A 7,814-nucleotide genomic window follows, 5' to 3' on the forward strand; every position below is an offset into this window, starting at 1 on the left:
AGCCGCTACAAGGAAGAACCCTGAGAGGAGGACCTCATAGGCCTTGCGGGAATGGACTCAGACTGAGGGGGACCAGGCTCTTTCCTCCTTGGCCCCCATGAGCCCATGGTCAGCATGAAGGTGGGGGGCCAACCAGTGACTTTTATGGTTGATACTGGGGCCGAGCACTCTGTTGTCACCTCCCCGGTGGCCCCTTTCAGCAAAAGGACTGCGACCATCCTCGGGGCCACCGGGAAGCAGGCGATACAACAGCCCTTTTGCCAGGCTCGCCAGTGCGAACTCGGGGGCCACAAGGTCCGACACGAATTCCTTTATCTGCCTGATCGCCCCATCCCTCTCCTGGGCCGAGACATACTCTCCAAGCTTAGGGCTCAGTTAACCTTTGAGCCCACTGGACACACTAGCCTCCGATTGAACCCAAAGCAAGAGAAGACGGGGTCTGTAATACTAGCGATTACCACACCAAGGGAAGAAGAATGGAGGCTATTCTGTGCCCAGGCCCAACCGAGCAGCCTGCGGGAGTTCAGACTCGCCTTCCCTTCAGTATGGGCTGAAAACAACCCACCTGGACTAGCCCGGAATTGGGCCCCTATCATTGTTGAACTGATCCCAGGAGCCCAACCTCAGAGGCAAAGGCAATACCCCCTTCTACAAGAAGCTAAGATCAGCATCCAAGAACATCTGACCAAACTCAAAGAAGCAGGTATTCTAGTCGAGTGCCAGTCGGCCTGGAATACCCATCTCCTGCCAGTCAAGAAGCCAGGAGGGGGATACTGACCAGTTCAAGACCTGCAGGCCATCAACAAGGTGACCATCTCTCTGCACCCAGTGGTCCCGAATGCATACACCCTCCTCGGCCAAATCCCAGGGTTGGCCAGATGGTTCACTTGCCTAGATCTGAAGGATGCCTTCTTCTGCCTCTGCTTAGCTCCCCAGAGCCAGCCAGTGTTTGCCTTTGAATGGACTGAACCTGATACAGGGCGCCAGATGCCCCTGACTTGCACGCACCTCCCGCAGGGGTTTAAAAACTCACCAACCAGCTTTGCGCAGTGGCAGTATCGTAGCCAATGAGGTTTATCCGAGGTGCGATTATTGCTAATTAAAAACTCACCAACCCTCTTTGGGGAAGCGCTAGCCGCAGACCTTGCCAGCTTCCCAAGAGAGGCCACAGGATGCACCCTCCTCCAGTATGGGGATGACCTCCTCCTCGCCAGTGACACACAAGAAGACGGCACAAAAGGCACAAAGGCCCTCCTAGAGCTCCTGTCAGACCCGGGGTACGGAGTCTCATGGAAGAAGGCACAAATCTGCCAACAATAGATCCGATACCTTGGTTTCCTCCTCACCCAAGGGAAAAGAGAACTAGGGCCAGAGAGAAAAAGGGTCATCATCTCCCTGCCACAGCCCCAGACAAAAAGGGGCCTATGAGAATTCCTGGGGGCTGCAGGATTCTGCCGCACCTGGATCCCTGGGTTCTCGGCAATAGCAAGACCCGTTTATGATCTCTTAGGGGGACCAGATCGAGAACCCCCTGCCTGGACTGAGGAAGCAGAAGCCGCTTTCACACAGATAAAGACCGCCCTGGGGCGGGCTCCAGCCCTGGGCCTACCAGATGTAGAAAAACCCTTCAATCTCTTTGTGCGTGAAAAGGAAAAAATAGCGCTCGGGGTACTCACCCAGACTGTTGGACCCTGGCAATGGCCAGTTGCCTACCTGTCAAAGAAGCTGGACCCCATGGCAGCGGGATGGCCACTGTGCCTCAGGGCGCTGGCAGCCACAGTCCTACTCATCAAGGAGGCAGACAAACTTACCCTGGGGCAAGAACTTAACGTCAACATCCTTCATGCAGTTGTGTCCCTCACGAACTCACAGGGACACCGCTTCCTTTTTAGCTCTCAGCTAGCACAATACCAAGGGCTCCTCTGTGAAAACCTGCGGGTCACCCTCGAAACAGTAAGGACATTAGATCCAGCAACCTTTCTCCCACGGAAGAGGGGGAACCAGACCATGACTGCTCTGAGGTGACTGATGAAGTCTACGCGAGCCGTCCAGATCTGCAGGATCAAGACATAAAGAATCCAGAGCTCACGCTGTTCAGCGATGGCAGCAGTTACCTACAAGAGGGTGCCCGGGGGCGCCTGGGTGGCTCAGTTGTTTAAGAGACTGCCTTCGGCTCAGGTCATGATCCTGGAGTCCCAGGATCGAGTCCCACATCAGGCTCCTGGCTCCGCAGGGAGTCTGCTTCTCCCTCTGACCTCCCCCCTCTCATGTGCTTTCTCTCTCTCTCAAATAAATAAATAAAATCTTAAAAAAAAAAAAAGAGGGTGACCGGAAAGTGGGTTATGCGGTAACCACAACCACTGAAGTCCTAGAAGCTAAGGCATTACCAGCTGGATGGTCAGCTCAATGGGCTGAATTGTATGCCTTAGTCCGAGCCCTCACCCTCGGGGAAGGCAAGCGAGTCAACGTCTATACTGACTCTCGGTACGCCCTCGCTACTGTACATTTACATGGAGCCATCTACAAGGAAAGGGGCCTGCTAACCGCCGCAGGAAAAACTATCAAGAACAAGGAGGAGATACTGAGACTCCTCGAAGCCGTCGGGCTTCCAATGGAAGTAGCAGTCCTGCACTGTAAGGGACTCCAGAAAGGAGACGACCCCACAGCGCGGGGAAATCGTCTGGCCAATGAGGCAGCCAAGACCGCAGCCAGTGAGGACATGGACAGAGCCCCTTCCCTCACCATGGCCCTGACACCCCCGGAAGAAGTCCCTCTGCCCAGTTACACTAAAAAGGAAAAGGAATGGGCCACGGCTGAGGGGGCCACCCTGACTGAAAAGGGACGGTGGATGACGCCAGACGGGCGCATCTTTGTTCCAACAGCAACTGGAGGGCATCTAGTCAAGGAACACCACCGACTCACTCATCTGGGACAAACTGCATTAGAGGCCCTTCTCAAGAAGCACCACTACATCAGTCAGCTGCCAGCACTATGCCGAGTAACGAGTGAACGGTGCATAACATGGGCTAAAAGTAATGCTCGGTCTGCACCACGGCCCCTGCCAGGTGTCCGAAGGATGGGAGCAACCCCCTTAGAAGATCTAGAGGTAGACTTCACAGATGTGCAGCCGAGCGGGGGGTTCAGATATCTCCTAGTAATAGTATGCACATACTCTGGGTGGGTCGAAGCCTTCCCGACCAGGACGGAGCAAAGCCAGGAAGTAGCTAAAGTCCTCTTGCGGGAGATCGTGCCCCGATTCGGCCTGCCGTTAACAATCCATAGTGACAACGGACCTGCATTTGTGGCAGACATCGTACAGTCTTGACCAAATCTCTCAACGTCACCTGGAGACTCCACACTGCTTACCGGCCCCAAAGTTCAGGGAAAGTAGAGCGAATGAATTGCACCCTCAAGGGAACCTTAGCAAAGTTTTGTCAGGAGACTAACCTCCCATGGCCGGATCTGCTACCCCAGCTCTCCTTCGTGCTCGCTGCACACCCGGGACATCAGGGTTCTCCCCATTCGAATTAATATATGGACGGCCTCCCCCGTGCTTGGGGAGCCTTCCAGGAAACTTGCGTCAGGCTGGAGAGAATAAAATAAAGGAGCAGCTTCAGGCCCTGGGGGCCACTCTAAATGAATTACAAAAGTACACCATTGAGCAGAGCCCTATCTCCTTCGGGTCTCAGGTACACTCCTTCCAGACAGGGGACTCAGTTTGGGTCAAAGACTGGAAGAAAGACCCCCTCAAACCGCAGTGGACGGGGCCCCACACTGTTGTTCTAACCGCCCCTACTGCCCTAAAGGTCTCAGGTGTCACCCGTGGGTCCACCACGCCAGAGTGAAGAAAGCTCATCATTCAGACGAGGAGCCGTACCAGTGGAGAGTCCAGCCAGACTTCATGAACCCGGTCCAGCTTCACCTTCGATGAGACCCCACCGACTGATGGACACCTGCTCACCGTGGTCCCTGGCTCTCATCGGCGTGATTTCCCTCATCTTGGGATTTGGACTCTACACTGTTGCCCCTCCTGACTGGACTTTCCCCCAGAGGCTTACTATTATCATTGCTTATTGGGTGACCCTAGGGTGTATTACTGCACTCACTTGTCCACGGGTTTCATCTGTTGACGGGTTAGCCACGATGGCTCCCTCTACCTAAGGTCAAGGACCCCGGTTTCACTGGCCCTCTGCTGTCTACTCCTGAGCGCATTTCACCATGGCTTTCCTGGCCCCAGTCAGTCCCGGGTCTTCTGCTACCTGGTGTGCTGTTCCTCCTCACTGCCTCTAGCTTGCCCGGCCAGGCAAGGGGGGCAAACTCTCATATCACCGTTCCTGGCAAATGGACTTTCCAGCTTATCCCCCTCAATCCTGCACCAGCGCCCCCACTGACTTCTTCCACCCGGGATGGGCACACACCAAGGGTTAACCTCCATTTTGATGGTTGCCAGCTTCTTGATGCCTCCTGGGAGCCTCATAGACGGTGTTCCTACCATGGCCCTCACTCAGGTTACCGGCTGGTAGATACCTACATCTGTGGGGGCCTGATGCCTCAACAGTCAAGCACCTGTCCTCAGTTCTGCTCGCGAGCCTGGGGATGTGAGTCATGGGTGGCGACTTGGCCGGGAATGGAACGATGGTCCACCAGGTGGTGGCACCTCAAACAGCGCATTGACGTCCGGATTTCCTTGTCACGCAATGCCGCCCCATCCTCTTGCCCTAACAATCACTGTATATCGCTCACCCTCTCAGTCTTAGAACCCAATGCCACATCATGGGCTACAGGAATCTTCTCCTGTTGGGCCAATATCACTCTATAGGGACCAACCGCATGGCCAAGTTCATGATTAAGTCCCATGTTCACTCCAAGCCTTACAGTCAACCCCAGAGTCAGACAGGAAATAACTTGCCCTGGTGCATCCCCGGGTCCCCCATCCACACGCAGCAAGCATCTATAGCGCAACTGTTAGGTATGATTAACGCCTCCCACCGAGCGCTTAACCACTAGAATCCACCCCTAGTGTCTGACTGCTGGATCTGTATGAAGCCTGGTCCTGTCTAATACCTAGGTGTCATCCTCAACCAATCTACTGTGTCACCTCCCACCTCAGCACTGGGGACCTCAGATTATCCCTTTCTGGCTCCGGTACCGCTGTATGGCAACTCTTCCTCTCCCATCACGGGCCACAGTCGGGTCTGTGCGCCTAACAACACTTCTGGCTTGTGAGCAAGTTGTATACATCTGCATCACCCCGCACGATCAATCATGCACGCTTGTCAGTCTCTTACCCGATCTTTCAGTCCTCCCCAGGAGCGATGCCCCACTCATACGGAGACCACCTAGCTGCCCTCGACGCTCCCCCATGGCCATCCCTCTTATTGTGAGCCTGCCGGCCGCATCAGGTGTTGCCCTCGGCACCACTGGCGTCGGGATGTCTCAGGTTCAGTACCAGGGGTTAACTCAACAACTCACGGCGGATATTTCTGCCCTCACTCAGTCGGCCCTGGCCCTGCAGCACCAACGCGATTCACTGGCCTCAGTGGTCCTCCAAAACAGGTGTGGGCTTGACTTGCTCATGGCTGTGCAAGGGGGGCTCTGCCTCTTCTTACAGGAGGAATGTTGTTTCTATGCTAATGAGTCGGGGGTGGTCCAAGAAACTCTGACCCAATAACAGGAACGAGTATATTGCCGGTGGGAAACACTCCAGTGGACAACTTGGTGGGATATCCTCTCACAGTGGTTCCCTTGGTTCGCCCCCCTCGTTGGCCCCGTCCTATTGCTTCTCCTCATAGTGGCATTTGGTCCTTGTATTCTTAATGCCCTTACTAGGTTTATCAGTACTCAAATGGCTAAAATCAGACTCCAGCTACTCCTTACTCACTATCGCCCCTTAGAAGATGAAGATGATGCCCTCTAAACTAGGTGTTTCAAGGGGCATCAAATGGGGGAATGATAAGGGAAATCTGTGTCCTAAGATGGCTGACGGAGCCAGCGGGAGAGTCCCAGCCCCTGCCCCGGGGCTCTTCCAGGTTCTTCTCCCTGCCCCGCTTTGCGCACACGCCAAAAGTGCCAAGTACGCAGAAGTAGATGTGTATAAATTGCCCCCTTTGTTTGTGCTCGGGGCTCAGACCTTTGGAGACCACTGTCCTCTGAGCCCGCCACGCATGTTAAATAAACCTCCTATCCTACAGGATCTCCGGGTGCCGCTTAGTTCTTCTGTCAGGCGATCCAGTCCAAGTTCCGTAACAATAGCACTGCTCCAATCCCACTTTGGATACTAATAGCAAGTCCAGCAAGTCACCTGTGCTTCTGACCAATGGCTTATAAATTGGGGATTCCAAAGACCGCCCCCCCTTGGGTTTGATTAATGTGCCAGAGTGGCACATAGAGCATAGGGCCAGGTCTGGGAGAGTCCTGAGCACAGGGGCTTCTGTCCCTGTGGAGTTGGGATGGGTCACCCTCACGGTATGTGGATGTGCTCACCAACTTGGAAGCTCCCCAAACCCCCTACTATTGGGATTTTATGGAGGCTTCCTCATGTAGGCAGGATCAATAATTAACTCCATTTCCAGCCCCTTTCTCCTGCCTCCTGCCTTTCATCCCCCTTTGGAGGATGTAGGGGGGTGGAACTGAAAATTCCAAGCTTCTAATCCTGGCTTGGTCTTTCTGGTGACCAGCCCCCATCCAGGAGCCCAACTAGAGTCACCCCATTAGAACAAAAGATACTAGTAGTGCTCAGGAGCTTCAGGAGCCCTGTATCAGGGATGGGGGACAAAAACCAAGTATGTATTTCTTATTATAAGTCACAATATCAGAGAAAGAGAGAGAGAGAGATTTATCATAAGGAATTGGCTCACATGATTATGGAGGCATGTAAGTCCCAAGATCTGTGAGGTGGCAAGGTGGAGACCCAGAAGAGCTGATGGTTTAGTTCTAGTGCGTGTACTAAGGCCTGAGAAGCGGGAGAGCCAATGACAATGTTCCAGTCCAAAGGCCAGCAGGCTTGAGACACAGGAAGAGCAGCTCTTTCAGTTTGAGTCTGACGGCAGGAAAAAAGCTAACGTCCCAGTTCAAAAACCATTAGGTAGGAAGAATTCTCTCTTACCTGGAAAGGGCTAGCCCTTCTGTTCTATTCAGGCCATCAACTGATTGGGTGAGGCCCACCCATACTAGAGAGGACACTCTGGTTTACTCAGTCTACCAGTTTAATATATGTGCTGCTGAGGCAAGTTTACCAACTTAAATGCTAAGCTCATCCAAAAACATCCCCACAGCCAGCATTACCTTGATCCCAAAACCAAAGACCCCACCAAAAAGGAGAATCACAGACCAATATCCCTGATGAACATGGATGCAAAAATGCTCACCAAGATACTAGCCAGTAGGATCCAACAGTACATTAAAAGGATTATTCACATGACCAAGTGGGATTTATTCCTGGGCTGCAAAGGTGGTTCAACATCTGCAAATCAATCAACGTGATAACATCACATTAATAAAAGAAAGGACAAGAACCATATGATCCTCTCAATAGATGCAGAAAAAGCATTTGACAAAATACAGCTTCCTTTCTTGATTAAAACTCTCCACAGGGTAGGGATAGAGGGAACATACCTCAGTATCATAAAAGCCACATACAAAAAGCCCACAGCAAATATCAAATATCATTCTCAATGGGGAAAAACTGAGAGCTTTCCCCCGAAGGTCAGGAACACAGCAGGGATTCCACTATCACCAGTGTTGTTCAACCTAGTGCTAGAAGTCCTAGCTTGCACAATCAGACAACAACAACAAAAAAATAAAAGGCATTCAAA

The 7,814-nt window shown here is 52.9% G+C and overlaps 1 non-coding gene across 1 annotated transcript; it reads left to right on the forward strand.

Annotated features, from left to right (window-relative positions):
- The first annotated feature begins 1,038 nt into the window (after nt 1–1,038).
- Nucleotides 1,039–1,181, forward strand: LOC118523888 (U4 spliceosomal RNA). Its single transcript, XR_013444860.1, has one exon. It is a non-coding gene; the product is annotated as a U4 spliceosomal RNA (small nuclear RNA).
- Nucleotides 1,182–7,814: the final 6,633 nt, after the last annotated feature.

The sequence above is a fragment of the Halichoerus grypus genome, chromosome X (genome assembly GCF_964656455.1).
Source record: "Halichoerus grypus chromosome X, mHalGry1.hap1.1, whole genome shotgun sequence".
Taxonomy (NCBI): Eukaryota; Metazoa; Chordata; class Mammalia; order Carnivora; family Phocidae; genus Halichoerus; species Halichoerus grypus.